The sequence below is a fragment of the Entelurus aequoreus genome, linkage group LG07 (assembly GCF_033978785.1).
Source record: "Entelurus aequoreus isolate RoL-2023_Sb linkage group LG07, RoL_Eaeq_v1.1, whole genome shotgun sequence".
Classification (NCBI taxonomy): domain Eukaryota; kingdom Metazoa; phylum Chordata; class Actinopteri; order Syngnathiformes; family Syngnathidae; genus Entelurus; species Entelurus aequoreus.
In genome coordinates, this window is record NC_084737.1 from 5,151,539 (window position 1) to 5,174,038 (window position 22,500).

Consider the following 22,500-nt stretch of genomic DNA (forward strand, 5'->3'; position numbering starts at 1 on the left):
TGTTTATGTTGTGTTACGGTGCCGATGTTCTCCCGAAATGTGTTTGTCATTCTTGTTTGCTGTGGATTCACAGTGTGGCGCATATTTGTAACAGTGTTAAAGTTGTTTATACGGTCGCCCTCAGTGTGACCTGTATGGCTGTTGACCAAGTATGCGTCGCATTCACTTGTGTGTGTGTGAAAAGCCGTAGATATTATGTGATTGGGCCGGCACGCAAAGGCAGTGCAGTTGACGCTCTGTACTTCTCCCTACGTCCGTGTACCACTCCGTACAGCGCCGTTGTAGTCAAAAATGTTACTTTTTGAAACCGATAATTTCCGATATTACGTTTTAAAGCATTTATCGGTCGATAACATCGGCAGTCCGATATTATCGGACATCTATAGTGTATATTGTATGTATGTGCATATGTATGGATATATGCATGTGTGTGGATATATATATATATATATATATATATATATATATATATATATATATATATATATATATATATATATATATATATATATATATATATATAGATACATATCTTCTTTTTTACTATTTATATTACTAAAGTATTGTGTATGCACCTTAGGGGATCTGTTGTTCTTTGAACCTGTTCACTGTATTTATGACAATAAAACTCTATTCTATTCTAGTGAATATTCAATGATGTGGTTTCTCTTATGTGTGAGGACAATTTATCCAGGCTTGGCTCCACTAAAACCGGCCACATTTCAAACGGCACCAAGCCGCACAGGGCAGCCGCGCAGGAAACCCGACACAGGAATGGCATGTTGCGGCTGGAATGTAGTGCCGGAGGAGGTGGCAAGGAAGTGAGATGACAGAGCAATTTTAGGATGAGTAAGACAAAGATTGATGAACAGATGTTCAGACTCTTTACAGTGAAAGTAGGGGGATGAGGTAAAAGTGACGGTACGAACAAAACATTCAAGGGCCGTCACTTAATCCGCCTAATATTTGTCAGTTGTTGGATGGGAGCACAAAGAATGAAAAGACCATGAATGTCAACATAAATCACAGGACAGTCTTTTAAACTCGAAAATCTTCCACAGTAAAGTCGGGAAGAGGATTTGCAAATGGAACCCACAGTGGAATCTTTGAAGTCGAACATCCCTTAGGCATGAATTGATTAACGTGGACTTAAACAAGTTGAATAACTTATTCGGGTGTTACCATTTAGTGGTCAATTGTACAGAATACAGTGTTTCCCATCAACTGCCAAGATACCTGTGGCGGTGGGGGCGTGGTCACCATGACATCATCGAGTAATTTGCATAATTTACTAAAATGATATGATTTTCTCTAAAAAGGCTCAAAAAATGTATACTTACTAATTAATAATAACAGTTTTGTTTTAAACGTCCATCCATCCATCCATTTTACAATATAATTACAACACTTTATGTACATATTTATATACAGATTTGAACAATAAGTTATTCACTGAAATATATTTATTAATTGGGGTTCTTACAAAAAATATATCTTATAAAATATAAAAGCTAAAATGTCTCTTAAAGCTCTGCCCCTTTAATTAGTGCATACTAAATAATTTAACTTTAGCCTACTACTACAACCATATTATTTACCAGCAACATAAAGTGAAACAGAGGCAGAGGTGTCCTGCCACAGTCAGTAACAAATAAATAGAAAACCGTAGTGGTCAAATACAAATAAGGCAACAAGAGAAGTATCCTACACTTGTCTTTTGTAAAGCAGTGTTTCCCACACATTCATTTATTTGTGGCGGCCCGCCACGAAAGAATTACGTCCGCCACAAATAGATTTTTTTTTTTTAATTTAATTTTATTTTTTTGTCCTGTCCAGCTTCTCAGGCAAATCATATAGTTGATGTAGATGCCCATATAGGCTGTTCAGACTTACTTTACAAAAGAGAAGTGTAGGATACTTCTCTTGTTGCCTTATTTGTATTTGACCACTACTGTTTTCTGTTTATTTGTTACTGACTGTGGCAGGACACCTCTGCCTCTGTTTCACTTTATGTTGCTGGTAAATAATATGGTTGTAGTAGTAGGCTAAAGTTAAATGATTTAGTATGCACTAATTAAAGGGGCAGAGCTTTAAGAGACATTTTAGCTTTTATATTTTATAAGATATATTTTTTGTAAGAACCCCAATTAATAAATATATTTCAGTGAATAACTTATTGTTTAAATCTGTATATAAATATGTACATAAAGTGTTGTAATTATATTGTAAAATGGATGGATGGATGGACGTTTAAAACAAAACGTATTATTAATTAGTGAGTATACATTTTTTTAGCCTTTTTAGAGAAAATCATATCATTGTATTAAATTATGCAAATTACTCTGATGTCATGGTGACCACGCCCATAGCCACGCCCATAACCACGCCCCCACCGCCACAGGTATCTTGGCAGTTTATGGGAAACACTGAATAGGTAAGAAACGTTGGTGTTGCATGTAGGGCTGCAACTAACAACTAATTTGATAATCGATTAATCTGTCGATTATTACTTCGATTAATCGATTAATAATCGGATAAAAGAAACAAACTACCTTTTCAGTATTTTATTGGGAAAAAAAACAGCATACTGGCACCATACTTATTGTGATTATTGTTTCTCAGCTGTTTGTAAATGTTGCAGTTTATAAATAAAGGTTTATAAAAAATTAGAAAATTAAATCAAATAAAGTAGCCTCTGCGCATGCGCGTAGCATAGATCCAACAAATCGATGACTAAATTAATCGCCAACTATTTTTATAATCGATTTTAATTGATTTAATCGATTAGTTGTTGCAGCCCTAGTTGCATGTCAGGGCCCCTCTGAGCCATCTGAGGAACCGTGGACGCCATAAAGTTATGTAAGAATGTGCTTTGTCTTGCTTTCACAAACCCTACAGCGTTCTGCAAGGATTGTCTTTAATTCGACCCCCCGCTGTGCTCACTGTACTCTGAGTTAACCCAAGACACGTTCAACACACCATAAAGCAGTGATTTTCAAACGTTTTTGAGCCAAGGCACATTTTTTTTCCATTGAAAAAATTCCGAGGCACACCACAAGCAGAAATCATTAAAAAAACTAAACTCAGTAGCCGATATCAACAGTAAAAACTTGTGAGAGTCCAGTCCATAGTGGATCTAACATAATAGTGAGAGTCCAGTCCATAGTGGATCTAACATAATAGTGAGAGTTCAGTCCATAGTGGATCTAACATAATAGTGAGAGTCCAGTCCATAGTGGATCTAACATAATAGTGAGAGTCCAGTCCATAGTGGATCTAACATAATAGTGAGAGTCCAGTCCATAGTGGATCTAACATAATAGTGAGAGTCCAGTCCATAGTGGATCTAACATAATAGTGAGAGTCCAGTCCATAGTGGACCTAACATAATAGTGAGAGTCCAGTCTATAGTGGATCTAACATAATGGTGAGAGTCCAGTCCATAGTGGATCTAACATAATAGTGAGAGTCCAGTCCATAGTGGATCCAACATAATAGTGAGAGTCCAGTCCATAGTGGATCTAACATAATAGTGAGAGTCCAGTCCATAGTGGATCTAACATAATAGTGAGAGTCCAGTCCATAGTGGATCTAACATAATAGTGAGAGTCCAGTCCATAGTGGACCTAACATAATAGTGAGAGTCCAGTCCATAGTGGATCTAACATAATAGTGAGAGTCCAGTCCATAGTGGATCTAACATAATAGTGAGAGTTCAGTCCATAGTGGATCTAACATAATAGTGAGAGTCCAGTCCATAGTGGATCTAACATAATAGTGAGAGTCCAGTCCATAGTGGATCTAACATAATAGTGAGAGTCCAGTCCATAGTGGATCTAACATAATAGTGAGAGTCCAGTCCATAGTGGACCTAACATAATAGTGAGAGTCCAGTCTATAGTGGATCTAACATAATGGTGAGAGTCCAGTCCATAGTGGATCTAACATAATAGTGAGAGTCCAGTCCATAGTGGATCCAACATAATAGTGAGAGTCCAGTCCATAGTGGATCTAACATAATAGTGAGAGTCCAGTCCATAGTGGATCTAACATAATAGTGAGAGTCCAGTCCATAGTGGATCTAACATAATAGTGAGAGTCCAGTCCATAGTGGATCTAACATAATAGTGAGAGTCCAGTCCATAGTGGATCTAACATAATAGTGCGAGTCCAGTCCATAGTGGATTTAACATAATAGTGAGAGTCCAGTCCATAGTGGATCTAACATAATAGTGAGAGTCCAGTCCATAGTGGATCTAACATAATAGTGAGAGTCCAGTCCATAGTGGATTTAACATAATAGTGAGAGTCCAGTCTATAGTGGAGCTAACATAATAGTGTGAGAGAGTCCAGTCCATAGTGGATTTAACATAATAGTGAGAGTCCAGTCCATAGTGGATCTAACATAATAGTGAGAGTCCAGTCCATAGTGGATTTAACATGATAGTGAGAGTCCAGTCCATAGTGGATCTAACATAATAGTGAGAGTCCAGTCCATAGTGGATCCAACATAATAGTGAGAGTTCAGTCTATAGTGGATCTAACATAATAGTGAGAGTCCAGTCCATAGTGGATCTAACATAATAGTGAGAGTCCAGTCCATAGTGGATTTAACATGATAGTGAGAGTCCAGTCCATAGTGGATCCAACATAATAGTGAGAGTCCAGTCTATAGTGGATCTAACATAATAGTGAGAGTCCAGTCCATAGTGGATCTAACATAATAGTGAGAGTCCAGTCCATAGTGGATTTAACATAATAGTGAGAGTCCAGTCCATAGTGGATCTAACATAATAGTGCGAGTCCAGTCCATAGTGGATCTAACATAATAGTGAGAGTCCAGTCCATAGTGGATCTAACATAATAGTGAGAGTCCAGTCCATAGTGGATTTAACATAATAGTGAGAGTCCAGTCCATAGTGGATCTAACATAATAGTGAGAGTCCAGTCCATAGTGGATCTAACATAATAGTGAGAGTCCAGTCCATAGTGGATCTAACATAATAGTGAGAGTCTAGTCCATAGTGGAGCTAACATAATAGTGTGAGAGAGTCCAGTCCATAGTGGATTTAACATAATAGTGAGAGTCCTGTCCATAGTGGATCTAACATAACAGTGAGAGTCCAGTCCATAGTGGATCTAACATAATAGTGAGAGTCCAGTCCATAGTGGATCTAACATAATATTGTGAGAGAGTCAAGTCCATAGTGGATTTAACATAATAGTGAGAGTCCAGTCCATAGTGGATCTAACATAATAGTGTGAGAGTCCAGTCCATAGTGGATCTAACATAATATAGTGAAAGTCCAGTCCGTAGTGGATCTAACATAATAGTGAGAGTCCAGTCCATAGTGGATCTAACATAATAGTGAGAGTCCAGTCCATAGTGGATCCAACATAATAGTGAGAGTCCAGTCCATAGTGGGGCCAGCAGGAGACCATCCCGAGCGGAAACGGGTCAGCAGCACAGAGATGTCCCCAACCGATGCACAGGCGAGTGGTCCACCCCGGGTCCCGACTCTGGACAGCCAGCACTTCATCCATGGCCACCGGACCTGTGCCCCCCCTTCCACAAGGGAGAGGGGGGCAGAGCAGAAAAGAAAAGAAACGGCAGATCAACTGGTCTAAAAAGGGAGTCTATTTAAAGGCTAGAGTATACAAATGAGTTTTAAGATGGGACTTAAATGCTTCTACTGAGGTAGCATCTCTAACTGGTACCGGGAGAACATTCCAGAGTACTGGAGCCCCAATAGAAAACACTCTATAGACCGCAGACTTTTTTGGGGGCTCTGGGAATCACTAATAAGCCGGCATGCGTCACTATAGCTCTTGTCTCAAAGTAGGTGTACGGTCACCACCTGTCACATCACACCCTTAATTATCTTCAGTTTTTTGGTGTTTTCCTGTTTGTAGTGTTTTAGTCCTTGTCTTGCGCTCCTGTTTTGGTGTTTTTTTCCTGTTTTGTTGGTATTTTCCTGTAGCAGTTCCATGTCTTCCTTGAGTGCTATTCTCCACACCTGAATAGTTTTCGCAATCAAGAATATTTAAGTTGTGCGGACGCTATCCTTCTTTGTGGGGACATTGTTGATTGTCATGTCATGTTCGGATGTACATTGTGGACGCCGTCTCTGCTCCACACACTGTAAGTCTTTGCTGTCGTCCAGCATTTTGTGTTTTGTTTACTTTTCAGTTTGTTTCGTTTTGCATAGCCATGCCTAAGCTTCAATACCTTTTCTTAGGGGGACTCGCCTTTTGTCTATTTTTAGTTTAAGCATTAGACACCTTTTTACCTGCACCCTGTTCCCGACATCTACAAAGCAATTATCTACCTGTTATATCCTACTGATATGGAGGAGTATAACACGGTTACTCTGCCGAGCTCTAGACAGCATCGACACTCAACAACGGCACATTATTTACGGGTTACAATTACTGGTTTGCAAAAAATATTTTTAACCCAATTAGGTGAAAATACATAATCTCCCATGGCACACCAGACTGTATCTCACGGCACACTAGTTGAAAAACACTGCCATAAACAATCCTAGAGACAGTTCTAGTATCGAACAACTTAAGTTATTTACGAAAGCATAATTACTGTACTATATACTGTACTCTCCTCTCTAGTAACCAACATGACTTTATCAACAACACCCCCTCAGATACTATATCCTCTTGAAAATGAGAGTCGAGAACGCAAAATGGACATTCACAGTGACTTTTATTTCCACGACAATACATCAGCGAAGCTCTTTAGCTACTGAGCTAACGTGATAGCATCTGGCTCAAATGCAGATAGAAACAAAATAAATAAATCCCTGACTGGAAGGATAGACAAAAGATCAACAATACTATTAAACCATGAACATGTAAATACACGGTTAATAATTTTAAGCTTGGCGAAGCTAAAAAAATAGAAGCTAACTTAGCTACATAGCTAACGTGCTAGCAGGCTCAAATGCAGATAGAAACAAAATTTTAAAAAACCCTGACTGGAAGGATAGACAGAAGATCAACAATACTATTAAACCATGAACATGTAAATACACGGTTAATAATTTTCAGCTTGGCGAAGCTAAAAAAAAATAGAAGCTTACTTAGCTACGGTGCTAACGTGATAGCATCAGTCTCAAATGCAGATAGAAACTAAATAAAAAAAAAACTGACAGGAAGGATAGACAGAAGATCAACAATACTATTAAACCATCAACATGTAAATACACGGTTAATAATTTTCAGCTTGGCGAAGCTAAAAAAATAGAAGCTAACCTAGCTACGGAGCTAACGTGATAGCATCAGTCTCAAATGCAGATAGAAACTAAATTAAAAAAAAACCCTGATTGGAAGGATAGACAGAAGATCAACAATACTATTAAACCATGTACATGTAAATACACGAATGAATCAATTTAAGTGGACCCCGACTTAAACAAGTTGAAAAACTTATTCGGGTGTTACCATTTAGTGGTCAATTGTACGGAATATGTACTTCACTGTGCAACCTACTAATAAAAGTCTCAATCAATCAAAACGGTTGATAATTTTCAGCTTGGCGAAGCTAAAAAAAATAGAAGCTAACTTAGATGCGGCGGCGGGCGTTGTACGCTTTCGACGACACCCCGGCCGCCATCAGAGTCGGCAAGAAACATATATTTCCCCAAAGTTACGTACGTGACATGCACATATCGACACGCACGTACGGGCAAGCGATCAAATGTTTGGAAGCCAAAGCTGTACTCACCGTAGTGCGTCTGCTATCCTGCTCAAAACACAACACAACCTCCTGGTGTTGGTGTTGCTGCAGCCAGCCGCTAATACACCGATCCCACCTACAACTTTCTTATTTGCAGTCTCCATTGTTCATTAAACAAATTGCAAAAGATTCACCAACACAGATGTCCAGAATACTGTGGAATGTTGTTGAAGAAAACAGAGGTATTTGAATTGGGTCCAAACACTTCCCTTGACCTCGTGACGTCACGCGCATACGTCATCATACCGCGACGTTTTCAAGCGGAAGTTTCCCGGGAAATTTCAAATGGCACTTTATAAGTTAACCCGGCCGTATTGGCATGTGGTGCAATGTTAAGATTTCATTAGAGATGTCCGATAATATCGGTCTGCCGATATTATCGGCCGATAAATGCGTTAAAATGTAATATCGGAAATTATCGGTATCGTTTTTTTTATTATCAGTATCGCTTTTTTTATTTTATTTTTTTATTAAATCAGCATAAAAAACACAAGATACACTTACAATTAGTGCACCAACCCAAAAAACCTCCCTCCCCCATTTACACTCATTCACACAAAAGGGTTGTTTCTTTCTGTTATTAATATTCTGCTTCCTACATTATATATCAATATATATCAATACAGTCTGCAAGGGATACAGTCCGTAAGCACACATGATTGTGCGTGCTGCTGCTCCACTAATAGTACTAACCTTTAACAGTTAATTTTACTCATTTTCATTCATTACTAGTTTCTATGTAACTGTTTTTATATTGTTTTACTTTCTTTTTTATTCAAGAAAATGTTTTTAATTTATTTATCTTATTTTATTTTATTCATTTTTTTAAAAAGTACCTTATCTTCACCATACCTGGTTGTCCAAATTAGGCATAATAATGTGTTAATTCCACGACTAGAGATGTCCGATAATATCGGTCTGCCGATATTATCGATAAATGCGTTAAAATGTAATATCGGACATTATCGGTATCGGGGTTTTTTTTATCAGTATCGTTTTTTTTATTTTATTTTTTTTATTTATTTATTTTTTTTATTAAATCCACATAAAAAACACAAGATACACTTACAATTAGTGCACCAACCCAACAAACCTCCCTCCCCCATTTACACTCATTCACACAAAAGGGTTGTTTCTTTCTGTTATTAATATTCTGCTTCCTACATTATATATCAATATATATCAATACAGTCTGCAAGGGATACAGTCCGTAAGCACACATGATTGTGCGTGCTGCTGCTCCACTAATAGTACTAACCTTTAACAGTTAATTTTTCATTAATTACTAGTTTCTATGTAACTGTTTTTATATTGTTTTACTTTCTTTTTTTATTCAAGAAAATGTTTTTAATTTATTTATCTTATTTTATTTGATTCATTTTTTTAAAAAGTACCTTATCTTCACCATACCTGGTTGTCCAAATTAGGCATAATAATGTGCAGCCCTTTGAGACACTTGTGATTTAGGGCTATATAAATAAACATTGATTGATTGATTGATTGTTAATTCCACGACTGTATATATCGGTTGATATCGGTATCGGTTGATATCGGTATCGGTAATTAAAGAGTTGGACAATATTGGCATATCGGATATCGGCAAAAAGCCATTATCGGACATCCCTATCCACGACTGTATATATCGGTTGATATCGGTATCGGTTGATATCGGTATCGGTAATTAAAGAGTTGGACAATATTGGCATATCGGATATTGGCAAAAAGCCATTATCGGACATCCCTATCCACGACTGTATATATCGGTTGATATTGGTATCGGTTGATATCAGTATCTGTAATTAAAGAGTTGGACAATATTGGCATATCGGATATCGGCAAAAAGCCATTATCGGACATCCCTATCCACGACTGTATATATCGGTTGATATCGGTCTCGGTTGATATCGGTATCGGTAATTAAAGAGTTGGACAATATTGTTATATCGGATATTGTCAAAAAGCCATTATCGGACATCCCTATCCACGACTGTATATATCGGTTGATATCGGTATCGGTTGATATCGGTATCGGTAATTAAAGAGTTGGACAATATTGGCATATCGGATATCGGCAAAAAGCCATTATCGGACATCCCTATCCACGACTGTATATATCGGTTGATATCGGTATCGGTAATTAAAGAGTTGGACAATATTGGCATATCGGATATCGGCAAAAAGCCATTATCGGACATCCCTATCCACGACTGTATATATCGGTTGATATCGGTATCGGTTGATATCGGTATCGGTAATTAAAGAGTTGGACAATATTGGCATATCGGATATCGGCAAAAAGCCATTATCGGACATCCCTATCCACGACTGTATATATCGGTTGATATCGGTATCGGTAATTAAAGAGTTGGACAATATTGGCATATCGGATATCGGCAAAAAGCCATTATCGGACATCCCTAGATGTCATCATTGATATATAAACTATCAGACTGCGTGGTCGCTAGTAGTGGCTTTCAGTAGGCCTTTAAACAGACTCCAACCACAAGTATGTACAGTTGTTGGTTATTGTGTTGAAAACAAAAGCAAACTAAAGGTGCAAGATGCCATCTTGCAAGGATTAGTGCTGAAGGAAGCCCCCCTGGAAATGATGTAGTGCTGAAGTAGCTGAAGGAAGCCCCCCTGGAAAGGATGTAGTGCTGAAGTAGCTGAAGGAAGCCCCCCTGGAAATGATGTAGTGCTGAAGTAGCTGAAGGAAGCCCCCCTGGAAATGATGTAGTGCTGAAGTAGCTGAAGGAAGCCCCCCTGGAAATGATGTAGTGCTGAAGTAGCTGAAGGAAGCCCCCCTGGAAAGGATGTAGTGCTGAAGTAGCTGAAGGAAGCCCCCCTGGAAATGATGTAGTGCTGAAGTAGCAGAAGGAAGCCCCCCTGGAAAGGATGTAGTGTGGCACTGCCAGCTCACATCCGGTGGACCCTCCTGTAGTAGGCCACATAAAACCTCTTCTATCTTCCCCAGCAGTAGCGGGATGTCTCCTGTTTGCCTTTTTGCTATGGAAAATAGCCGCGGACTGCTTTTGAAAAAACAGCGAGCGAGTCAAGAAAAAAAAAGCCCATAAAACAGAAGCCAAGACAGTTTAAAGGCTTCTATAAATCTCCAGTTGCAGAGTTTACACAAATTCTCAGTGGGTTTATGACAGTGAGCACATATTAAACGTAACATTTAATGATTATAACCTTTTATCAAAAGCCACAAAACCTTTTTATTTTTTGCAGTTTATATAATACATGTTCCCCTCCCTTTGTTAGTAATGGTGTATTGACACACTAATAACTTATTTTAGCATTTCATGTGATTTACTGTCTTCAGCTGTCCATGATGTCATATCAGGAGTTGGGTCACATTATGACAGGAACTATGCAAACTTGGAACTTCTAAAGAACACTCACACTTGTATGCATGTTTACCTTCATTGCATTAGCAGCACATACATTTGTCTAAAATGTTTTACATGTTTGCGCTTAGGAATGGGGGGTAAAATATATATTGCAATTGACTGTATATTGCAGCCTCTTGCAATAACGATGTACCGTATTTTTCGGAGTATAAGTCGCACCAGAGTATGAGTTGCACCGGCCGAAAATGCATAATAAAGAAGGAAAAAAACATATATAAGTCGCATTTTTTGGGGGAATGTATTTGATAAAAGAGATCTTGGTTCAAAGCACGGACCCCAGTCTACAACTACAAATAGGAAGTGACTGTGGTATTGACTAGTGACATTGAATATAAAAAATAAAAGAAATGGCTTTTATTATTGTCAACTAGCATGAGAAATGAAAGATAGATATTTGTTAAGATGACAAAGAAATAAAAGAAATGAAGATATAAAACATAATTAATAATAAATAATAAACATAATATAACGGGAAAAAAAGAGAAATTGAAAAAATAAATGAATATAAAACATAATAAATAATAAACATAATATAACGAAAAAAGAAGAGAAATTGAAAAAGTAAATGATTATAAAACATAATATATAATAAACATAATATAACGGAAAAAAAGAGAAATTGAAAAAACAAATGAATATAAAACATAATAAATAATAAACATAATATAACGAAAAAAGAACAGAAATTGAAAAAATAAATGATTATAAAACATAATATATAATAAACATAATATAACGGAAAAAAAGAGAAATTGAAAAAACAAATGAATACAAAACATAATAAATAATAAACATAATATAACGAAAAAAGAACAGAAATTGAAAAAATAAATGAATATAAAACATAATAAATAATAAATAATAAACATAATATAACGAAAAAAGAAGAGAAATTGAAAAAATAAATGAATATAAAACATAATAAATAATAAACATAATATAACAGAAAAAAGAGAAATTGAAAAAATAAATGATTATAAAACATAATAAATAATAAACATAATATAACGAAAAAAGAAGAGAAATTGAAAAAATAAATTAATATAAAACATAATAAATAATAAACATAATATAACGGAAAAAATAGAGGAATTGAAAAAATAAATGAATATACAACATAATAGATAATAAATAATAAACATAATATAACGAAAAAAAGAGAAATTGAAAGAATAAATGAATATAAAAAATGTGTGGAAAACAATATACTGAGTTTTTCACATTATTTTTTAACTTATTTGTTTATCGTATTTCTCTTTTTTATTACATTATGTGTTTTATCCTGTATATAATAAAACAAAAAGAGAAATCAAATAAATAGATGCATCTAAAAAAATGTGGGGAAAACTTAGTATACTGAGTTTTTCACTTTTTTTTTTTACTTATTTGTTTATCATATTTCTCTTTTTTATTACATTATGTGTTTTATCCTGTATATAATAAAACAAAAAGAGAAATCAAATAAATAGATAAATCTAAAAAAATGTGGGGAAAACTTAGTATACTGAGTTTTTCACTTATTTGTTTATCATATTTCTCTTTTTTATTATATTATGTGTGCGCACGCAATTTAGTCATCAAATTCACAAAATAATAATCACAGCATCTTCCAAATTGCACATAATTACATAACAATATCACATTTCAAAGTCATTATTACAAATTAATGTTCATAATGTTCATGACACATTAATTCCAATGCACAACAGAGCTTGATAATCGTGTCAGAGCCTGATTTAAAGCGTCGGGATCGCATCAAAGCGTAATAAAGTTCAATAAAGCGTATCAAAGCGTGATTTAAAGCGTATCAAAGCGGGATCAAAGCGGCATCACATCGTGAGGAACGGTAATTCGTCCCCCCAAAGCGGCAACTAATTTGTATCAGAGCGTATCAAAGCATAACATTACTTCGGAGATCGGGATATTCGTGGAAAAATTGACAAAAATGACGGCGCTTTGCTCGCCGCTTTAAAGCGCGGCAAGCGTCGTTGGTGTGAACCAGGCATTATCGCTAAATCCCATGAAATCTTATACGTCTAGTCTCTGACGTGAATGAGATAAATAATATTATTTGATATTTTACGCTAATGTGTTAATCATTTCACACATAAGTCGCTCCTGAGTATAAGTCGCACCCCCGGCCAAACTATGAAAAAAACTGCGACTTATAGTCCGAAAAATACGGTATATATCAGGATATATTATTTTGGTATATAAATAGGGTTGCAAAGGGGTGGAAAGTTTCCGGTAAATTTCCGGAAATTTACTACGGGACGTTAAGCTCGGGAAGTTTGGAAATTTTGACCATTTTTTATTATTCAAAGTTGGACACCGTCCATCTTATTCTGTAGAATGAGATGAGAAGCTTGTAAAAGACTAATGCAATGCCACACACAGATATAAATAGTCAGCTAAACAACTGGAGTAGTCTTTAAAAATATTTGACTGATGGACAAATGAATAGAAATAGGCTAGATGAATAAATGAAGAGTCAATCAGCATGCTAAATCAAACTATAAGCTACATTCTTGTATGACAACAGAATGGCTAGCAGAACAGAAGGCAGAGGAAACTACACCTTTTGATTTAGTATTTGCTAGTTGAACTTTACACATCACAAAAAAGGTAAATTCGGATCGCTAACGTTGTTAGCATAAATGAATGGGATTTAACATAGAGAAAATGAGCATCAGGGCTATATTTACCCCAGTAATATCATCAACACTTACCTGACTGGATGAAGTCCTTGGGCTCAAATACTAGTGTGGCCTAAGTGTAGCATAAGTCGCACCCCCGGCCAAACTATGAAAAAAACTGCGACTTATAGTCTGAAAAATACGGTATATATCAGGATATATTATTTTGGTATATAAATAGGGTTGCAAAGGGGTGGAAAGTTTCCGGTAAATTTCCGGAAACTTTCCGGAAATTTACCACGGGACGTTAAGCTCGGGAAGTTTGGAAATTTTGACCATTTTTTTAATTAGTCAAAGTTGGACACCTTCTATCTTATTCTGTAGAATAAGATGAGAATCTTGTAAAAGACTAATGCAATGCCACACACAGATATAAATAGTCAGCTAAACAACTGGAGTAGTCTTTAAAAATATTTGACTGATGGACAAATGAATAGAAATAGGCTAGATGAATACATGAACAGTCAATCAGCATGCTAAATCAAACTATAAGCTACATTCTTGTACGACAACAGAATGGCTAGCAGAACAGAAGGAAGAGGAAACTACACCTTTTGATTTACCGTATTTTTCGGACTAAGTGGCAGTTTTTTTCATAGTTTGGCCGGGGGTGCGACTTATACTCAGGAGCGACTTATGTGTGAAATGATTAACACATTAGTGTAAAATATCAAATAATATTATTGATCTCATTCACGTAAGAGACTAGACGTATAAGATTCCATGGGATTTAGCGATTAGGAGTGACAGATTGTTTGGTAAACGACCACCTGAGGGCACCACAGACTGTGGATGCTTTTAAAAAAGGCTTAAAAGCCCTTCTTTTTAAAAAAGCCTTTTTTTTAGATATATGCATACTAGTTATAGCTATTTGGCTGTTCTAGTTTTTATTTTTATTTATTTCTTTATTATCTTTTTATTTATTTAATTTATTTATTTATTTTGTCTTTTTTTTATTTTTTTTTAAATACACTGTAGGACTTTGCGATTGTTTACTCGATATAAAGTGCTTTTTTACAAATAAAATCTATTATTATTATTATTACTACTGTTACCCCAGGTGGCCCTTGGCAAAGGCCTAGTACCTGACTGCCCCCTAGCCAGGGATACGGTGAAGACCTCAACGGTGGAGGAAGGCTGCAGCAGAATAGGGTCCCCAGTCGTCTTGGACTCCATGCCACTGGACCCTGACCCGAATCTGTCAAGGATCGTGTGGTGACTGTCTGTGCACCAGTCTCCCCACGTTAAACTAAGTCACGCACAGGCGTCCTCCATAAAGGGATACACCCCTACCAGGAGGATCGTCACACTCGTTCGAGTGACCGCCGATGATGATGACATTAAAACATTCTTCTTCATACTGCATTAATATATGCTACTTTTAAACTTTCACGCAGGGAGGGAAATCACAACTAAAAGTGTATTTATTAAACAGTTATTAAACATTCATGTCATTTCCAATACAGAAAGTGCAAGATTGTCAGAGACATTTTAAAACAAGCTATTAGTGCACTTTTGTGCATGATGTCACTAAGATGACATATCAAAACAACACTCAACTAAAGTGCACTTTTTGTACAGAACGCCACTACAATAGTTTAAAACAAATAAAGTGCACTTTTGTGCATGATGTCACTAAGATATTTCAATAAGTGTCACATAAAAATGAGCTGCATAATAGGAAATCAAATCCTTCGCTATGTGGTAGGTTCCTGCGGACGTTATCTCCTTCTGTTGTTGACTAGTTGTTTCATACGGTGTTGATGTGGAAAAGGTTGCTTGGGCATTTTGTGGGTGTGGCACCGAACGGAGATGTTGACATGCGGAGTTTCAAGCACTCTTCATTCTCTAGCGCAGGGGTCACCAACGCGGTGCCCGCGGGCACCAGGTAGCCCGTAAGGACCAGATGAGTAGCCCGCTGGCCTGTTCTAAAAATAGCTCAAATAGCAGCACTTACCAGTGAGCTGCCTCTATTTTTTAAATTGTATTTATTTACTAGCAAGCTGGTCTCGCTTTGCTCGACATTTTTAATTCTAAGAGAGACAAAACTCAAATAGAATTTGAAAATCCAAGAAAATATTTTAAAGACTTGGTCTTCACTTGTTTAAATATATTCATTAATTTTTTTACTTTGATTCTTATAACTTTCAGAAAGACAATTTTAGAGAAAAAATACAAACACATATACCTTTTTACTTTTTAAATTCCTTCCTCTTCTTTCCTGACAATTTAAATCAATGTTCAAGTAAAAAAAAATGTTTTATTGTAAAGAATAATAAATACATTTTAATTTAATTCTTCATTTTAGCTTCTGTTTTTTCGACGAAGAATATTTGTGAAATATTTCTTCAAACTTATTATGATTAAAATTCAAAAAAATTATTCTGGCAAATCTAGAAAATCTGTAGAATCAAATTTAAATCTTATTTCAAAGTCTTTTGAATTTCTTTTAAAATTTTTGTTCTGGAAAATATAGAAGAAATAATGATTTGTCTTTGTTAGAAATATAGCTTCGTCCAATTTGTTATATACTCTAACAAAGTGTAGATTGGATTTTTAACCTATTTAAAACATGTCATCAAAATTCTAAAATTAATCTTAATCAAGAAAAATTACTAATGATGTTCCATAAATTATTTTTTAAATTTTTTCAAAAAGATTCGAATTAGCTAGTTTTTGTCTTCTTTTTTTCGGTTGAATTTTGAATTTTAAAGAGTCGAAATTGAAGATAAACTATGTTTCAAAATGTAATTGTCATTTTTTTCGTGTTTTCTCCTCTTTTAAACCGTTCAATTAAGGTTAAATATCATTCATTATTAATAATACCAAGAGTTAAAGGTAAATTGAGCAATTTGGCTATTTCTGGCAATTTATTTAAGTGTGTATCAAACTGGTAGCCCTTCGCATTAATCACTACCCAAGAAGTAGCTCTTGCTTTCAAAAAGGTTGGTGACCCCTGCTCTAGCGGGTGACTTTTGAAATCATGCTACATATTAGCAGTGCTGCTACTTTTTGTAGCAACGCTTTTGCCGCACACTTGACATACTACGGTTGTCTGTTCGACATCTTCCCGCTTGAAGCCAAACCACCGCCGGACGATGGACCCCCTGCTGTTTTTCTTGGGAATTAATTATTCTTCCTTCATTTGGCACCTTCTTTCTCTCGTATTACCACTCGCACCAGCTAACGTTACCCATGCCGCTACCTCTCAGCTCGGCGAGGGCGTGCGACATTGAATGCGCGGCAGTGTGTGACGTACGTAAGAAGGTGCGCTTGTTTTATGTCTCTGTGAGAAGGAGACAAGAAAGAGTGAGAAGAGCCTGTAGTGTGATGCCCGCAGCTAAAAGCAACTGCGTGAGAACGTATACTCCAATATCACCGTATAGTCATTTTCTATATCGCACAGATATATCGCGTATATTCGATATATAGCCCAGCCCTAATTTGGAATCTGCATAATTCCCAGAAATGTAAAATGAGGGCTGCGTCTCAGGATTGTTTTGATAGTCGATTAGTCAACGACAATCTTAACGATTAGTCGACTAGTCGGATGATAAAGTGTATAATAGTAACAATAATAATATATTTTATTTGTAAAAGCACTTTACATTGAGCAAACAACCTCAAAGTGCTACAGTGCATTTAAAAAAAACTAGGGATGTCCGATAATGGCTTTTTGCCGGTATCCGATATTCCGATATTGTCCAAGTCTTTAATTACCGATACCGATATCAACCGATACCGATACTGATATATACAGTTGTGGAATTAACACATTATTATGCCTAATTTGGACAACCAGGTATGGTGAAGATAAGGTCCTTTTTTTTTTTTAATTAATAAAATAAAATAAGATAGATGAATTAAAAACATTTTCTTGAATAAAAAAGAAAGTAAAACAATATAAAATAAGTTACATAGAAACTAGTAATTAATGAAAATGAGTCAAATTAACTGTTAAAGGTTAGTACTATTAGTGGAGCAGCAGCACGCACAATCATGTGTGCTTACGGACTGTATCCCTTGCAGACTGTATTGATATATATTGATATATAATGTAGGAAGCAGAATATTAATAACAGAAAGAAACAACCCTTTTGTGTGAATGGGGGAGGGAGGTTTTTTGGGTTGGTGCACTAATTGTAAGTGTATCTTGTGTTTTTTATGTTGATTTAACAAAAAAAAACAAAAAATAAAAAAAATTTTAAAAAAATAAAAAAATAAAATAAAAAAAACGATACCGATAATAAAAAAAACCGATATCGATAATTTCCGATATTACATTTTAAAGCATTTATCGGCCGATAATATCGGCCGGCCGATATTATCGGACATCTCTAAAAAAAACTAAACAAAAAAACAACAAACAAAAAAACAACGCTAGAACCACAAATAGCTGCCCCCAACAAGTAAAATAAATAGTAAAAAAAATAAAAACTGGACCAGCCTATTATAGGGGCGGTATAGTTCGTTTGATAGAGCGGCCGTGCCAGCAACTTGAGGGTTCCAGGTTCGATCCCCGCTTCCGCCATCCTAGTCACTGCCGTTGTGTCCTTGGGCAAGACACTTCACCCACCTGCTCCCAGTGCCACCCACACTGCTTTAAATGTCACTTAGATATTGGCTTTCACTATGTAAAGCGCTTTGAGTCACTAGAGAAAAAGCGCTATATAAATATAATGCACTAATAGCTAGAACTAGCACACATATATCTAAAAAAAGGCTTTTTTTTTTTTTAAAAAGGCTTTTTAATATAGATGTCCGATAATGGCTTTTTTGTCGATATTCCGATATCGGACGAGTCCGATATCAACCGATACCGATATATATAGTCGTGGAATGAACACATTATTTTGCCTAATTTTGTTGTGATGCCCCGCTGGATGCATGAAACAATGTAACAAGGTTTTCCAAAATAAATCAAGTTATGGAAAAAATATTTATTATAGAAGTCACAAAGTGCATTATTTTTTTTAAACATGCCTCAAAACAGCAGCTTGGAATTTGGGACATGCTCTCCCTGAGAGAGCATGAGGAGGTTGAGGTGGGCGGGGTTAAGGTGGGGGGGTGGGGGGTAGGGGGGGTGTATATTGTAGCGTCTCGGAAGAGTTAGTGCTGCAAGGGGTTCTGGGTATTTGTTGTGTTTATGTTGTGTTACGGTGCGGATGTTCTCCCGAAATGTGTTTTGTCATTCTTGTTTGGTGTGGGCTCACAGTGTGGCGCATATTTGTAACAGTGTTGAAGTTGTTTATACGGTCACCCTCAGTGTGACCTGTATGGCTGTTGACCAAGTATGCAATGCATTCACTTAAGGCTGAAACGACGCGTCGACGTAGTCGACGTCATCGGTTACGTAAATACGTCGACGCCGTTTTTGTGCGTCGACGCGTCGCATAATGACGTCACACTACCGTCATGGCGAAGCGCAAAGCAGACGATCAAAGACGATGCGAGCGGTGCGAGCGAGGGGGGAAAAGCATGCCAAAAGTGTGGGAGTATTTCAATAAACGGCCTAATAATGTTGTTGTATGCACACTGTGTCGAGCGGAAATGGCCTATCATAGCAGCACAACGGCTATGAACGAACATTTGAAAAGAAAACCATCAACTAGTCAATCGTCCGCGCGAGCATACGTTGTCATCATTACACAAAAACATGAATGTGCCATTTGTATCTGCTAGGGGTGTAACGGTATGTGTTTTGTATTGAACCGTTTCGGTGCGGGGCTTTCGGTTCGGTACGGGGGTGTACCGAACGAGTTTCTAAGCTAAAGCTAAAGTCTTAACAAGCTGCTTTGCTCCGTCTGCCTCTGTCTCAGCACGCAGCATTGTCCCACCCACACAACCATCTGATTGGTACACACGAAGCATTGTCCCACCCACACAACCATCTGATTGGTACACACGCAGCATTGTCCCACCCACACAACCATCTGATTGGTACACACGAAGCATTATCAGCCAATCAGCAGTGCGTATTCAGAGCGCATGTAGTCAGCGCTTCAGGGTGGAGCAGATAGGTGTTTAGCAGGTGAGCATCACCTGCTAAACAAATGATAATAAACACCTCCCAGTCAACTACTAGTAACATCACTATGAGCCCGTTGACCTTCTAGAAACTTAAACTGCAGCTCAGCTCACTCGCAATCCTGGCTTGAGGTGAAGGCTAATTAGCTCTCAGTTCCAGCCACATCGACCCCTTCTGAGCGCCTATTTTCAGCTGCTGGGAATATTGTAAACAAGAAAAGAACCAGAGCATGTAGACATGCTAACCTTTCTTCATTACAACTGTTAGACACTCACTGGAATGAGTAGAATTGGTTATTGTGTACTGTGTTGGACTGGATGTTTATTTTGCACATTTTAAAAGCAATACTTAATGTTTACAGTGCTCCAGAATATTTAGATTGGCACTTTTTTGTATTGGATGTTTATCTTTATTTTTGCACATTTTAGCAAATAAGCAATACTTTCACTTTTGTTGAAATGTTTACACTGTTGTTACAGAATATTTCGTTTTGCACTTTTTTGTATTGGATGTTTATCTTTATTTTTGTACATTTTAAAGCAAAAAAAGCAATACTTTTACTTTTGAAATGCTTATACTATTGCAGAATATTAAGATTTGCACTGGATGTTGACTTTTATATTTGCACATTAAAAAGCAAATAAGCTACTTTTAATTTTGTTAAATGTTAAAGGTTTTAAATGTTTACATTGTTACAGAATATTTAGTCATGTTGTTGTCAATGTTGACTGAGTGGCCATACTTCTTTTTTTTTGTAAATAAAAGCCATGCCTTTTGAAAAAACGGGCCTACATTTATTTTTTCATCTTCATTTTGAATAAAAAAAAAAAATCGGCAAAAGGAAAAAATAATCTATAGATTAATCGAAAAAATAATCTATAGATTAACCGATTAATCGAAAAAATAATCTATAGATTAATCGATAGAAAAATAATCGTTAGCTGCAGCCTTACATTCACTTGTGTGTGTGAAAAGCCGTAGATATTATGTGACTGGGCCGGCACGCAAAGGCAGTGCCTTTAAGGTTTATTGGCGCTCTGTACTTTTCTCCCGAAGTCCGTGTACACAGCGGCGTTTTAAAAAGTCCTACATTTAACTTTTTGAAACCGATACCGATAATTTCCGATATCACAGTTCAAAGCATTTATCGGCCGGTAATATCGGACCGCCGATATTATCGGACGTCTTTAGTTTTTAAGCCTTTTTTTAAAAAAGCATCCACAGTCTGTGGTGCCCTCAGGGGGTCAGGGAGACTAAAGCAACTAAAGGGGGCGAGGCCATATATTGGTATGCTGACTCAATATGTTGAATTCAGGTGCGCACGGTTTGCGTTTGTTACTGTACCTAGATTTTTTTTTGATTTTTTTATTTTTTGTCCTGTCCAGCTTCTCAGGCAAATCATATAGTTGATGTAGATGCTCATATAGGCTGTTCAGATTTACTTCACAAAAGAGAAGTGTAGGATACTTCTCTTGTTGCCTTATTTGTATTTGACCACTACTGTTTTCTGTTTATTTGTTACTGACTGTGGCAGGACACCTCTGCCTCTGTTTCACTTTATGTTGCTGGTAAATAATATGGTTGTAGTAGTAGGCTAAAGTTAAATGATTTAGTATGCACTAATTAAAGGGGCAGAGCTTTAGGAGACATTTTAGCTTTTATATTTTTATAAGATATATTTTTTGTAAGAACCACAATTAATAAATATATTTCAGTGAATAAGTTATTGTTCAAATCTGTATATAAATATGTACATAAAGTGTTGTAATTATATTGTAAAATGGATGGATGTTTAAAACAAAACTGTTATTATTAATTAGTAAGTATACATTTTTTTAGCCTTTTTGGAGAAAATCATATCATTGTAGTAAATTATGCAAATTACTCGATGATGTCATGGTGACCACGCCCATAGCCACGCCCCCACCGCCCCAGGTATCTTGGCAGTTTATGGGAAACACTGAAATCCCTGATTATTTCACCAAAAATTCCACTTCCGATTGTTCCACTCTACTTTTTAAAGAAACCATTGAATGACTATAACTGGGCGACTCTTTTTTTTTTTTCGAAAAATGCTATTCCGGAAGGAATAAATGTAGCAAAAACAAAGGTGAAGAGGACGTTGTTTCTCAGGATTGAAATGAAGGCAACATGTGCGAAACAAACGACTTGTCTTTGCTGGCCCTAACCAATCTGGCGCCCTAGGCAAGATTACTATCACATTCTGTAACAGACAAATGATTTCATGTAGGCTAACGTTACCTACCTGCTACCTCTGTCTTTTTCTCGTTTCTCCTCTTCTTTTCTCTTTTTTCTTCCCTGGGCACCTGACAGTTTTGGCCGTTTTGACATTTGTTGATTTTTTTTGATGTGGTGACGTCCAAAAAAGAGTCATGATACAGGAAGGGAGGAGGCGCACCGTCTCGGGCACAAAACAAGATATCAAACCAGTATGACTTTAACAACTATATTACAAAAAAAGGGGATCCTACAGAGTTCTCTATTTGTGCTTTTTAATATTGCATTAACTAGAATGACTTACAAATGACTGTACACCAGGGAGTACTGTAATTACCTAACGTTACATTGTTATTTTCCATAACAATTTAG

The 22,500-nt window shown here is 36.5% G+C and overlaps 1 protein-coding gene across 1 annotated transcript in view; it reads left to right on the plus strand.

Annotated features, from left to right (window-relative positions):
- Positions 1-22,500, plus strand: part of LOC133653321 (carbohydrate sulfotransferase 11-like) — a 66,605-nt gene that overhangs the window by 36,798 nt on the left and 7,307 nt on the right. The gene's annotated exons all lie outside the window — the stretch shown is intronic.